Raw genomic sequence first — 14,612 nt, 5'->3', positions numbered from 1 at the left:
GAATTTTAAAATTTCTTACCCAGTTTAGTTCACTATTATAGTTTGAAATTTATTAGAAACCAGTAAATCTCCTTGAAGAGAAAGCAATTTTGCAAAAGCATCAGAATAATACCATAACTGTCTATAAATGACAGAAGACTTAATAGCATGGTTAAACACCTATTTACACTGTAATTGATAAACAGACCTGGTCACAATAACCAGAATTATGATTAGTAACATTTCAGACATACCATATTTTTAGGGATTCCATATAATTTTTAGAATATCTATATTAATATTTTCTCATACAATATAAACTAGGAAGATTTATTATTCATTGGTCAATACTTTCCATGTTATTTAACATACCACATGAAACTTACTAGTTTAAAATCTCTCTTTGGGATGCTTCAAGGGCCCTCTGAAGCATCCCAGATTTAGCTGGAGGTCAAAAGAACTCTGATTAAAATTTGATATTTGGGAAGCTTTTTATAAAGTTTCGAAACACTTGGTCAGATAAACATATTGGTCACTTTGAAACATTACTTATTCATTAACAAAATATTTCAAAGATAAATACAGAACAGATCACTTAAGGGATAAAAGAAACTTTAAAATCTGTTACTAAAAGCAGATTAACATTTTAAGATAACTTTGTTCTCTCAACAGAGAGAAAGCGAACTAAATCTAGTCTTGTACCATCTTACTTTAAGGATTAATTTTCTGGACTAAATTCATTTTAAACTTAGCCAATCCAGACCATGTGTAAAACCTTTTCCTCAGGGTTCCTCTTTTGCAAGCCTTCCACAAATTTCCCTATCCATATTATTTTGTTCCATATTTTCTTTTCCATTCAGAAGCAACTAGCTTTAGGACAATGTCACTTTTTTTTTTTTATTAACAAAACATAATTCCATTTCTTATATCTTCTTTTAATGAAAGCATTCATCTTACTTTCCTAGAATACTGAGATATTTCCCTTAGTAGTAGAGAATATTTCAGGGTGGCACCACATATTTATTAATATTTATTTCTAAATATCTATTGTTTCTTTGCAAGAGGAAGTCAATATTCAGCAATAAATGTTTCAATGTCTTATTTTATCTGAAAATGAACTGGCTATTTAATAAACTTCCATCATTTAACTTAACTTAGCACCACTATAAAATTTCAAGTTACCAAATATCTGGGGAGATCATTTTGTCGCCGATAGGCGCAACTGGTGATCCAGGTTCTTGTCCCGTCCCAGAAAAAATTCAGAGACAAGACTTAGAGGTTAAAAAGGTAAAATGAGGATTTATTAAAGGATGGATAGTACACTCTCAGGGGAGAGCGGGCAGGCTCAGGTGAGCAGCTGCCCTGAATTTCTTTGGCAAGTTAGTTACATAGGGTGTCGTATTTCCTGATTATCATCCCAACTCCACCTTCCCAAAGGGAGGAGGGATTTTTGTCCTTATTCAGTCTGGATCGGAAGCCTCATGGCGTCGGTGCATGATGGGTACTTCTGATCTGCAAGGCTAATTTTATTGAAATGAGGGCATAATGAGTAAAAGGTTACATTCGGGCACTGGAAATTCCTGCCTTTTCTGACCTTTCTTTGTTGGCCTCCAAGCCAAAAGTTGTGGTCCCTTATCAACCCAAAGATTCCAGCTTTTCTTTCTCTGCCCAAGGATCCCTGCTGCTCACATGACATGTGGTTTCTGGCATTTGTCCTGTGCCCCTCCTTTCTGCCTAATTCCTGCCATTTGGTCTGTGTCCCCCTTTCTCTGCTCATATCTAGCTATCTGCCTGCTCTAACATTTTCCCCTCAAGGAGTCTGGACCCTTAAAATCTTTTAAGGGGAAAAGGGCTGATGGTCAGTCTTCTGTAACTGCTTCAAGCTGAATATGGACGTAATCCTTACCTGTGGGCCCAGATCTCCTTGCTATCTGTCAGAGATATGGGTTTCGTGATTGTTAGTAGTGGCAGGGATGGAGAGTGGGGAGTAGAAGGAGGCAGAGGCCTTGTCCAGTGGATGTTGATGGTCTTTATCTTCAGGTGGAATGGGTTGGAATCCTTGTTGCATCATCATTTGAAGATGAAGTTGTTGTATTCTAGAGGATAGAAATTTTACTTGGTGGTTAAAAATACAAGGACCAAAGAGAAAGATGAGAAATATGGTGGCTGTGGGGCCTAGAAATGGAAGAAGCCAGGTATACCCTGGAAACGATCCCTTAAGTGTCTCAGTCCATTCCTGTTTTCCTTGGTTGTACCTGTGGAGCCAGGAAGCCTGTTCATAAATTTCTTTAACATTTACTTCTACTTCCCCTGAGACATTAATGTATGTGCAGCATGTTTTATTTATGACTGCAGAAACCCCTCCTTTGCTTGCTAAGAGATAGTCTAGGGCTCAGCGATTGTCAAAGACTACCCCTGCCAGAGAATCAAGGGACTTTTGTAAGAGTGTTAGAGTGTCTCCGGTTTTCTTTAGTGCATTATCCAGGAAGGAGGTTAGGTCCCTCAAGGTTGTTTCATGGTAGGCAAATCCTCCCCAAGGGGCAGCATCACCTACCGTCCCTATAATTTCCGCTAGTACCAGACCAAAGGCCCTTTTTTGTCTCACATGGGTCACATTGAGGACAGTTATTTGGGCTGGAGCCAGGGTTCCCAAGCTGCAGTCCCCATAGTGAAGTGTATTGTCTAGATGTGAGAGAGCAATGGCTTTGGTCACTGTGAGGTAGTTATCTGAGGTTCCACATAGCCATAATAATCCAGGTGGTGCTGGTCAAACTGTGAGATTGGTTTGGTTATATAGCTGGAGAAAAGTTTCGGGAGGTGGGAGACAGTTATGGAGGGGTCCATCTGTATTTTGAATTTTGTTTTTGGTTTGGAGTATCCAGGAGGGGGTTCATAGACAGGGAGGCTCATAGTAAGGGGATAGCTGATATAACTAGAGCAAGAAATTTTGTTGGCATTAGTTTGTGAATTGTAATAGCATAAATGTGTGTGGTTAGGAGTGCAGGATGATGTGTAAAGAGGCTGGCCCACTATATCACTCCAATTTATAGGCTTAAAGATATTTAGGGGTAGGCTTATGTTTTGTTAGAGAGAGCCTCACGGGCTGAAAAGGGGTCTATGTTTCCTCTGTGAGTATCATTGTAACAAGGGGTACATCCTAGAACTTGATTACAGATAAGGGAGGTTTTGGTGATATTTATAGCCTTTGAGTAGGGAGGTGTGATGTGGTAACACAGAGGAGGGGGCCTCTCCCATGTAACGATTAAAGAGAAATCTTGTCTCGAGTAATCAAAAGTAGACTGATTAAAAGCAGAGAATACAGTGTGGTTGTTGACTGGGTAGTCCTTGAGAATAGTGCTTATGTCTCCTGGGGTGATGGGTTGTGTATGGCAAATCCAGCAGAGAGAGATTTTCTCCCTTAGCGATAATCCGAGAGTTATTGACTATTGTGTTATCTTTCCATGTTAACTCTTGAGACCAAAGAGATTGGATAAATGAGACAAGAACAAGTAAGGGTAGAGTTAGGGTTCCTAGCACTTGGGGGGTGAGGGGGTAAGAGAAAAAGAAAAAAAGGCAGAGAAAAAAAGAAACTGTGGGGTGTCTTTTAGAATTGGAGCGGGTTTTACTAAACCCAGTACTGACAGAGCATTTTTTTTCAAGTGTGGGTGTGGTGTTAAAGCGGCACTCATATGATTGTGAGAGCTAGCAGGAGAAAGAGGACAATAAATATGCAAATCCACCAAAGCATATTTGTCAGTGTGGGCGGATGAGGGTAACAGCAGGCACAAGGGGAGATAATGGTACTTAGCCTGGAATCTGTGTCCTGTGAAGACTCAGGGGGAGGGGTAGGTTTAATTCTAGGAAGATGTACCGAATTAGTGGTCCCCTGTAACTTTACTGCAGTAGGAGTGCTGAGAAGGACCTGTATAGTGTTTTGGTCTGAAGCTTCCTTTGAGGGGCTGCAGATAAGGAGGTCATCTATGTATTGTAATAATGCCCCGTCTCTAATTTGAGTTCCCTTAGTTCCTTTGCTAAGGCATTGCCAAACAGGTGTGGGCTATCCTGGAATCCCTGAGGAAGGACAGTCCAGGTATATTGTAGCGTTTCATTAGTGTTTGGATCAGTCCACTCAAAAGCAAAAAGGTATTGGGAATCAGGGTGAATGGGTATGCAAAAGAAGGCATCTTTAAGATCTAGGACTGTAAACCAGGCGGTGTCCTCAGGGATCTGAGTGAGGATTGTGTATGGGTAGGGAACAATAGGATGGAGAGGAATTACAGCTTCATTTATGATTCGAAGTTCTTGGACCATTCTGTATTCCCCATTTGGTTTGAGGACAGGTAGGATTGGAGTATTACAGGGGATTGGCATGCCACCAAAAGCCCATATTTAATGAATTTTGGGATTAGGGGTTGGAGGCCTCGTCGAGGCTCTGGTTTTATATGATATTGGCACTGGAAGTGAAGTTACTAGTTTCCTTTGAAGTTATTTTTACAGGAGTGACAAACTTTGCCTTTCCTGGGATTCTCTGATCCCAGACCTGTGGATCTACAAGTTTTTTTTTTTTTTATTTCTGGGGGAATATTTTTGGCTGGACTGTTTGTATCTTTTATAATATATATTCCAGACAAAAATAAGCCCTGTTTTTGGTTTTCAGGGAGCATAAGAGTTACCTCCAAGGCCGAGAGAAAAATCTTTTCCGAATAATGGGCTGGGGCATTTAGGCATGACAAGAAATTTATGAGTTATAAGGGTATTTCCCCAGGCGCAAGTTAGAGGGGTGGTGAAATGTTTTAGCTTTGCCCTTCCTTCTACCCCAACAATAGAGCAGGTTTCAGGGGAAAGTGGCCCAGCGTGAGAAGTCAGGACAGATTTAGTGGCTCCTGTTTCCACTAGAAATTGGACAAGCTTACCTGCCACGTCAATGGTCACCAGTTGTTCCTCTTGAGTGATGATGACTGTCTTCTCAGGAGCATTGGGAGGTCCCGGGTCCCATCAATCAACCACTGCCTTGACTGGTGTGGGGGAATTTCCTCCCTCCCTTCGGAGCTGAGGGCATTCCCTCTTCCAGTGGCCCATCTTTTTACAGAGTGGGCATGGCATCTTGGGTGGAGGCTGAGACCGGCTTCCTGGGCATTCCTTGCTCCAGTGTTCAGGGCTCCCACAGCCAAAACAGACTCCTCTTTCTGGTGGGGGTCTTCTGGGAGTACTTTTGGGGTGGCCAGGAGGTGGGTTAGGTTTTATCATGACAGCTGTCAGAAGCTTGGCTTGCCGTCGCTCCCGTCTTACGTCACGCTGGTCCTAACTTTCCTCCTCAGCCAGGTCTCTATAATTAAAGACACTGCAGGCCGTGCCAATAAGATGGTTAAGAGGGGTTTGGGGCCCCATGGCAAGCTTTTGAAGCTTTCTACGTATATCAGGGGCTGATTGGCTAATAAAGTGGGTTGCAAATACAGTATGTCCCTCAAAAGTGTTTGGGTCTACATTAGTATACTTTTTGAGGGTATCTACCAACCGAGCCTGAAATAGGGCTGGATTTTCATCTCGGCCCTGGGTGATCTCTTTAACCTTATCATAGTTAACAGGTTTAATTATGCACCATTTCATTCCCTCAATATGGCAAAGGAACATGCGGTCCCTTCTAGTGATGCCAGGCTGGCCTGGATGATAATCCCAATTGGGATCAATTAGAGGCACTGCTGTCAATCCCACAGGGTATTGCTGAGGCTGGGTAATGTGTAATCCATCAGCATATGTTTGAGCCTATGCCCAGATACGGGTCTTTTCCTCAGTGGTGCAGCAGTGGGAAAGGACAATATTTAGGTCTTTCCATGTAAGATCAAAGCAGAGAGTCAGTGTCTGGAATCTTCAGTGAACCGACTGGGGTCTTCTGAGAATCGGCCCAACAGTGTGCGACACTGGTTGAGGTTAAAGAAAATGGAGTGTGGACTCTGGTAATTCCCTGAGGCCCACCTGCTACTTCCTGGAGGGGGCAAAGAAAGTTTGGCTGCACTTTCGGTACGGAAGGGTAAAGAGGCTTATAGCGTGGGGGAGGGGTTGAAGATGGTGAAAGAGCATCTGGGTTTGGGTCTTCTGTCTGGGGCTTGTGTTCCTCCAGAGTTGCTATTATAGGGGCTTCTGTGTAGCTTGAATGGGTCCCAGCCGACAAGGTTCCCTTACATAGGACTTGCAAAGCTCTGGGTTTTCTCTTAAGGCCATAAAGGCCTGAACATAAGGAACTTCTGTCCATTTTCCCTGTCTTTTACAAAAAAGTCTAACTGTAGGATAGTATTATAGTTGAGGCTTCCATTTTCTGGCCAGGCCTCATTGTCCCTGAGTTTATATTGGGGTCAGGCTGTGTTACAAAAGAAAATGAATTTTTTCTGTTTTAAAGAATCTAGAGAAAATTGGTTCCAGTGACTCAGAACGCACCCAAGAGGTGAGTCCTTGGGGATGGAGGAAGTGTTTCCCATGGATCCTTCAGGGAGAGAATGCTCCTGTAACAGAGAAGGAACATTAACGTTAGGAGGTTCCCTGGGGACTTCGTAAGACAGGACTGGTTCCAGGCGTCCCTGTCCACCTAGTCCTGCCGAACCTGGCCGATGTAGGGGTAGCGACCCCCCACATGGCAAACTGCCTTGATGGTCTCAGTGTCCTGGGAGCTCACCTTGTCCCATCCTGGGTCTGCAGAACCCGAGATGGCGACCTTCCTGAAGGCCCAGTGGGATAACCTCTTTCTTTTGTGGGTGATGCCCCAGATCTTAGCGTTCCATCCCCCTTCTCCCTCCCACATGCACTCCATCCAGCGGGCTGCGCACGGGGAAAGGTGTATGGTGACGCGAGGTGGAAGCATCATGCCTGTACTGAGGGGGAACTGAGGGCCTGGGTGGAAAACGCCAAGTGCAGTATCAGCGGGGCGCAGCCAAGAGCATGGCCCTATTGCCCAGATCCTGTCCCACCTTAAGAGAGGCGGGGTTGGAGTAGGTGTAGACCCCGTATACATAGTGTACCATGAGGGCGTCTTTTAGACGCCAGGACCTTGTGCCGTGGTAGGAAGCAAATGATAGCCTGAACCCTATCGCGCGGTGAGGGATTGTCCCCCCACCATCATCAGGGACATGGTCCCCCAGTAAGCACCTGTGGCTGGAGGGAGCTCCCATAGGGACTGCAGCCTCAGCCGCTGTCTATGCTCTCTTGTAGTTTATTTAAAGCTGTATTTATTTTTGAAACCCAGAGGGCAAATATCCTATAAGTTGTTTGGGTCCTTAGCTTCCTGTGAAAGTTGTTGGGAACTTTCCCTAACAAGCCCTGTGCATATGTAACAATGAGAAATAGAAAACAAACCTGGCAGCAAGGTTTGGGAAGTGCTCGGTAAATTCCTCCTTCCCCCCTTCCATTTGCAGAGAAAGACCAGAAAGTAGCGAGGTGGAGGCAGGGAGAGGAGACAAGGATAGCCTCGGGGAGGGGGTAGTATTAAGCTCTTAACTGTGTGCCTATAGAATGCAGCATAGAAAATTGTTTTGCGGTAGGCAAAGAACTGAACTATCAGAACAGAACTATCGTCTCTTTAGTCCATGATCCCCTCACTGGTTTTAGTGGCGAGCGCCCTAGAAGTGACAGATGATAAGAGAGTAATTGAGTCTCTCAAGCGCAAGGGAGGCGAGAGGCCTTGGCTTACCAGATCTGCAATCTCCTGGCTGCAGCTTGCCAAACATGTCGCCGATAGGTGCAACTGGTGTACCAGATTCTTGTCCCGTCCCAGAAAACATTCAGACAAGACTTAGAGGTTAAAAAGTTAAAGTGAGGATTTATTAAAGGATGGATAGTACACTCTCAGGGGAGAGCGGGCAGGCTCAGGTGAGCAGCTGCCCTTAGTTTCTTTGGCAAGTTAGTTACATAGGGTGTAAAAATGAATGGGCGGAATATTCATTGGGGAGGGAAGGGTTTGGGTCGTATTCCCTGATTATCATCCCAACTCCACCTTCCCAAAGGGAGGAGGGATTTTTGTCCTTATTCAGTCTGGATCGGAAGCCTCATGGCGTCGGTGCATGATGGGTACTTCTGATCTGCAAGGCTAATTTTATTGAAATGAGGGCATAATGAATAAAAGGTTACATTCGGGCACTGGAAATTCCTGCCTTTTCTGACCTTTCTTTGTTGGTCTCCAAGCCAAAAGTTGTGGTCCCTTATCAGCCCAAGGATTCCAGCTTTTCTTTCTCTGCCCAAGGATCCCTGCTGCTCACATGACGTGTGGTTTCCTGCATTTGTCCTGTGCCCCTCTTTTCTGCCTAATTCCTGCCATTTGGTCTGTGTCCCCCTTTCTCTGCTCATATCTAGCTATCTGCCTGCTCTAACAATTTGAGTAGATATTCCTGAAATAATCATTCCTAAAGAGTTTACCGAAAAGCTCTTTCTCATCTGTATTTAAGTTACTTACAAGAATATTATACCGAGTTGTTTTTCTTGCTAACAAATTTTAACAAATATGACAAGATCTTATGTATTTCTATTAAACCTAAGTACAGTAGAGGTTTTATTCTTAACATTAATGAATCTCGAGACATGTCTATATTTATCAAACCAATTTGCTTAAGCTAACTTCAATGACCAGGTATTAATTCAGTACTGAATATTTTTTAGATCACATAAACCCAATTTTCATTCTGGCCAGTTTCTTTTATATTCCTGAGTATTTATATAAGCATTTAATTTCCTTTAAGCCAATTGGATAGAGCTCTTTAATGAATTAATTTTGGCCATGCCACATATATACAGCACACATATAGGTACGTACAATCACAAACACAGAGACCTCATAATTCCCATTTTAAATCTTTAGCCATAAATTAGGTACAACGATGTAAGACTCAGAAAAGGTTGGATAGAAATTGAATTTTTGGCAGGTGGAACAAATCAAAGCTGCCTGACTAGATAGCTAAACATTTTTACTGACTTCTATAGAAGACATTTAAGATTTCTTTTTGTTTCCAAATTACTTGCTCCCTTTCTCAAAATTTGCATTCCACAGGTCGTAACAGCAGTTGAGTCATTGGTACTGGGACAGAAGTTTCTGCCATTATCCACTAGAAAGTCCGCTAGTTGAGACCCCACTGTCAGCTGTACCCAAGGCTCTTGGGTGGCAATTGTTACAGGGGACCTTTAACATAGCTAAGAGCCCCGGGCCCCGTCAGTCCTTAACTTCCTCGTCTATGATACCTTGGGCGACCATGACATTGGAAGTTGCTTGTTCTTGCTGTTTTCTTTCTTCCCTCACTTGTCTGGTAACCTTTCTCTGTTCATTTTTATATTCCTTCTCTGCTTGTATTTGAACCAGCAATCTAGTACCTGGCTTCCTTCCTTCCTCATTATAGACTTTCATAAAGACTTGTATATATGGTACTTCTTCCCATTTACCTTTTCTCTGGCAAAACAGTTCTAACTGGAGAATGATATAGTAATTTAATAACCCATTTTCAGACCAGTGTTCCCCAGAACCTAAGACATACATTACTCAAGCAGTATTACAGTAAAATATCATCTTTTTCTTAGTCATAGGTGGCTAACTATAATTAGACCATCCATTCAAAACCTTGCCCAATGGGCTATTGGGTGGAACAGACGGCGCGGCCCCATAGCAACTTACAGTCGCTGCAGAAGCTGCAGCGGTAGTGACGGCGGCAGAGATGATGAATGTTATGGGCCATCCAATAAAGCATTTAGGTCTCCATTTAGAGATAGTTTGTGCTAGTTTATTAAAGCCGCTAGCCCCTTCCCAGGGACGTGTGAGACTGACTGGAAACAGACCTATGGCTGTCCCTTCAGGACAATCACATGTGAGAGACCTAAATATGTAATATTCGTTGTGCTAATATGGAGGTATACCAGACAGACGTATGAACTTGAAGTAAATAAAATCTCTTTTGAAGAGTAATATTGATTTTTTGGTAAGACATAGTAAAAATACAAGGATGTGGAGTACAAGAAAGAATGTGATCAGAAACATGAGAAGTAAGGTTAACTTTAAATAGGCCATCTTTTAGTGTGTAATTCCCATGAGATATGTTATGAGGCACAAAGTGCAGAGCCACATGGCATAGATTACTGTGCTGGGGCTGTGTCTGTGAGCACTGGGAATGCTTAGAATAGGGCCAGAAAAGCCTCATAACTCCAGGAGATGCTAGAATTACTGGTTTCATTAAAAGACAGTGGACAAATGTTCAGATGATAAATAACTTTGTGGCCCCAAACAAAAAGGGAGAAATTAGCAAAAAGAGTTTTCATGGTAGCTTAATGAGAGGGACATGTGTTCCAGAAACAGTTTTGACTTTCTGGGGTCCATGCTTCTGTCATATGACAGCATTCCAACCGTGGAGGGCAATTTTGATCAGGGAGACTTCCAGCATCAATGGTTGCAGTAAATATGAAAGTCAAATTCATCTTATGAAATCCGTCTTTAGGAGTGCAATGTAAGTAAGCATGAGGCTTGATATAAGACAATCAGGTGTGGTTATGTTAGCAAAACAGGCTGGTGGAAAGGGGAGACAAAGGAGATGGATTCATTTAAGTTGAGCCAGTCTCATTGATCTAGTAGAGGTCCTTGAGTTGGGAGCCAGGTTCTTCCAGTCCACGGGGTGTCACCACTGCTGAGAGGAGGATTGGCACCCAACCAGGAGATAGGTCCTAAAAGAGGGGGATCTACAATATGAGCCCAGTATAGGAGCGCTTCTGTGACAGAGAGGCAGAGAAGCAAAAGCAGGAGAGGTATTACCTTAGCTGAGTTTTGAGAAACAACAACCAGTCTTGATAAAAACCTGTTTTCTGGATTGGAGGGACTCCAACACATTGCATAAATTCATTGGTCTGTTGACTGAGTTTCTTAAATTGTCCCAAGGTCACACCTGGTGCCTTAAGGATGTTTGGGCAGGTCTCTGGTTGGGGGTCTAATAGGGAGAGGCTGGCCATCTGAGGGACAGGATTGTCCTCCTGAAGGTTGGGGTCATAAGGTATGTTCTTCCAGTCTGCGGTGAAGTTTGACATGAGGGAGGTAGACAAACTGGTCCTGGGGGTAAAAGAACACAAGCATATCCTCGCCCCCAGGTGACTAATTTAAAGGGCCCTTCCCATGAATCATTTTCCTGTGTAATATTTTTTCTAGAATTTCTGCTCTAACAGAGCTGTTTTAGTAAAATGGTGAGCTGCTGCTGTGAGACCTTGAGCAACACAGTTTAAAAAATTTAGTTTATACAGCTCTGTGTAACCTATCTGTGAAGATCATACTGCGTGTATCCTCCCCCCACCTTTTTGTCTTTAAATCATAGAGTTTAATGTGGAATGTGTACCTTCTATAATGGCTTGTCCAGAGGGATTAAGAGGAATTCCTGTAACTTGTTGTAATTCGCAGTTTTGACAAGAGTTTAAATTTAGCAGAGGTATAGCTGCGTCCATTGCCAGTTTTTATTTGTTATGGCTTGCCCAGGTGTGCAAAGGCATGAAGAAGGTGACTAATAACGTGTTTTGTTTTTTCACCAATGTGTGTGGAAGCAGAGATAGATTTAGAAAAGGCATTGATGGAAACGTGGACATACTTTTAGGGACCAAATGAAGGATAGTGAGTCATGTCTGTTTCCCATATTTGATTGGGCTCTAAGCCCCAAGGATTGGCACCCCAAGATTTCTGTCCTCCAGCCAATAACTGTCGAACAGGACAAGCTGAAATAATGTTTTGCTTGACGGTTTGTTGGGTGAAACTGTTTAACCAGAGACTTACAGTTTTGATGAAAGAATTTATGCGATTGTTGTGCTGTTTTGAAAGCCAAGCTGCAACCAACAAAGTGATCTGCCATAGCATTGCTGGCTGTCAAGGGTAGATTGGTATGGGACCCTACGTGTATGTCAAAAAGGGGATGTTTACATTTATCTATTAGAGATTGCAAAGTAAGAAACAGCGAAAAGAGAGAGGAGTCTGTTAATTTCTTAATTGATGACTGTTTTATATTTTGTATAAATAAACCATGTATTGTGAAACATCAAATTAACAGGGTGCTGCAATGCCATAATGGCAGCTTTAAGTTCTGCTCTTTGTGTTGAGGTTGCCCTGCAGAAAACAATCTATGCCCTTGCTTGTCCAGGAAATGCAGACTTAGTTGTTTTTCCAGAGCCATCAATAAAGACAATGACAGCTTTGTGAATAGGAGTGGTCACAATCTTGTGAGGCAAAATGACATTGATAAGGGCTAGCTGTTGTAACAACTTCTCAGAGGGTAGAGAATAAACAAATTGCCCCGTAAAGTCAGCTATGGCAGATTAGAAATCAAGAGACTAATTGTTGGAAACCTTAAGGATATTTTTGGGTAAATCATGTCTGGATCATAGCCAGTCAATTGCTGACAGCGATATCGGCCCATATATAACAAATTTATAAGCTGTTGAGCATAGGAGAGAAGTTTTTTGTTTGTTTGTTTTAAAGAAATGAGAAAGTAGTATCTCTTTTATACATTGAATTTTGCTAATAAGCTGTCTCAATAATCCTGTAAGGTTCCAAAAGGTGGGGAATAAGAACAAATCAATTGGGTGGTCCAATTGTCTCCTACCTAATTGTCTGTTTTGGATGCCCTTTTAATGAGTGCTATTTCCTCTTTAGCTTCTGGAGTTCATTTTCAGGGGGGCTCTAAGGGTGAATCTCCCTTAAGGTTGTTGAATAAACTAGAAAGTTGTCCCACAGTGATGCCTAAAATGGGTCAAATATAATTTATATCTCCCCCAAATTTCTGAAAATCATTTAAAGTAGGAAGGCGAGTAGTATCTAGATTCCTGATTGAGATGGATTAGTTCATCTAAAAAAGATGTAACCTTGATAATCCCAAGGTCTTTGAAGCTGAAGTTTTTCATGTGCTATTTGGAGTGCGTATTTGGAAAGGGGATCCATCATAAATCGATAGTTAGTTAGAAGCTGGGATTGTGTAGGGGCTGCAAGTAAAACATCATCCACATAATGATAAACCAGGCAGGAGGGAAAAGCAGAGCGCTCAGGCAGCAGGGCCTGGTGAACACAGAGCTGGCAAGTAGCGGGGCTGTTAGTCATTCCCTGAGGCAGAACTCGCCACTGACAGTGAGACAAAGGGGCCTGATTGTCAGGTGAATGTAAAGAGAAAGCAAAACGCTCTCGGTCTGATTTTACCAACTTACTAGTGAAAGAGCAATCTTTAAGATCAACAACCACGACAGGCCAATCTGCAGGAGTAATAGCAGGGCTGGGGGGCCTGGCTGCCGGGCTCCCAGGGGTGGGATTATAGCACTTACAGCCCTGAGGTAATGCAACCCGCTTGCCTGGCCTTTTTGGGATAGTAAAGATAGAAGTGTTCCAGGGACGAGCAGGTGGCTCAGTGTGTCCAGCCCCTGCTGGACTAAATGCTTAGCTTGATTAAGTTTCCCCCCTTTAAAGGGCTACTGTTTGACCCAAAAAGGAGTGGAAGATTTCCAGACTAATGGACGGGGAGGTATGTTAACAGTGGCTTGGTCCCAAAAGTTTGAATTGTGACTTTCCACTGTTGTAACAGGTCTCCGCCCCACAGAGAGACTGGAATAGGGAGAATAAATGGCTGAATATGCCCAGCTTGTCCTTCTGGGCCAATACATTTTAGAGTTTTTTTTACTTTGCATCAGCGTGTGAGTGCATCCTTCTCCTGTCACAGCCATATGACTAGTCACTTGTACCCATTGTTCAGGCCACTGATGTAGGGCTATTACAGAAATATCTGCTCCTGTGTCTACAAGGCCATGCAATAATTTTTTTTTATGGAAACAGTCAATAAGGGTTTTTGTGAATTTATAATTTGTGTCCAGTAAAGGGCAGCCTTGTGTCACCTTAAAGAAGTTTTGTCAGCATCATCCTTGGAATAACTTTCTGAGTTAGTGCTATTTGGATTCCAGATGGAATCATGTATAATCCTGAGGCCTTTAGCAAGACATACATTTATCCATTATGATCACAATTGAGAATTTGTGGGAATACATTTCCCTTCCTCGTGGAATTAAATTTTCCTATGCTGACTGAAATAAATGTGCAGCCTAAACATTGAGTTACGTTTTATTTGGTGGGAGGACTGGAGCCCAGATGACAGCCTCTCACTCTGAGGGGCTGTTCTGAAGAGGTAGGGGATGAGCTAGAATACATAGGAGGTTTACAACAAAGATCAGTTATTTGGAACAATAAAAGATTACTTTTTATCTAAAGAGAATCAGGAATCTCAAGTTAAAGAATTTAGTGCTTTTCTATGTACGGGAGGAAGCAAATATTTGGGTTCATTGAATTCATTCCTTTGACAAGCATCTAGCTATCTAGGGCCAGTATCCTGTCCTTTATTATTCTGAGTCCCCTCAGAGTACCCCATTGTGAGTGGCTGCAGAGGCTGGGCTGCAGGCTTTTCTTCAGTGGAGGGTGGCGGCAGCCACTGATGACTTGTTGGCTTCAGCATTCTTTGTTTACTGATATGGTTTGCAGTATTTTCATTCACAGTGCTCAACCTGGGTCCTAAATTCAACCAATATTTTGGGAGACATTTCATGACCAATTTTGTCCCATGGTGTTAGGAAGGCTTATTCCTAGGTCATGTGGAAGATAGTGTTGACATGTA

General features: G+C 42.8%; 1 long non-coding RNA gene across 2 annotated transcripts; it reads right to left on the bottom strand.

The window, feature by feature from the left end:
* Positions 1–1,258: 1,258 nt before the first annotated feature.
* Positions 1,259–5,163, bottom strand: LOC140692905 (uncharacterized). Of its 2 annotated transcripts, none has more exons than XR_012068505.1 (3): positions 4,893–5,163; positions 1,886–2,075; positions 1,259–1,499 (listed from the first exon to the last, which is right to left on the bottom strand). It is a non-coding gene; the product is annotated as an uncharacterized lncRNA (long non-coding RNA). The 2 variants fall into 2 exon arrangements; XR_012068506.1 differs by having other exon boundaries at positions 1,259–1,491.
* Between the last annotated feature and the right edge of the window lie 9,449 nt (positions 5,164–14,612).

This window comes from Vicugna pacos, unplaced genomic scaffold (genome assembly GCF_048564905.1).
Source record: "Vicugna pacos unplaced genomic scaffold, VicPac4 scaffold_19, whole genome shotgun sequence".
Classification (NCBI taxonomy): Eukaryota; Metazoa; Chordata; class Mammalia; order Artiodactyla; family Camelidae; genus Vicugna; species Vicugna pacos.
The sequence above is the reverse complement of the archived record's forward strand: the minus strand, read 5'-3'. Positions and strand labels throughout refer to the sequence as shown.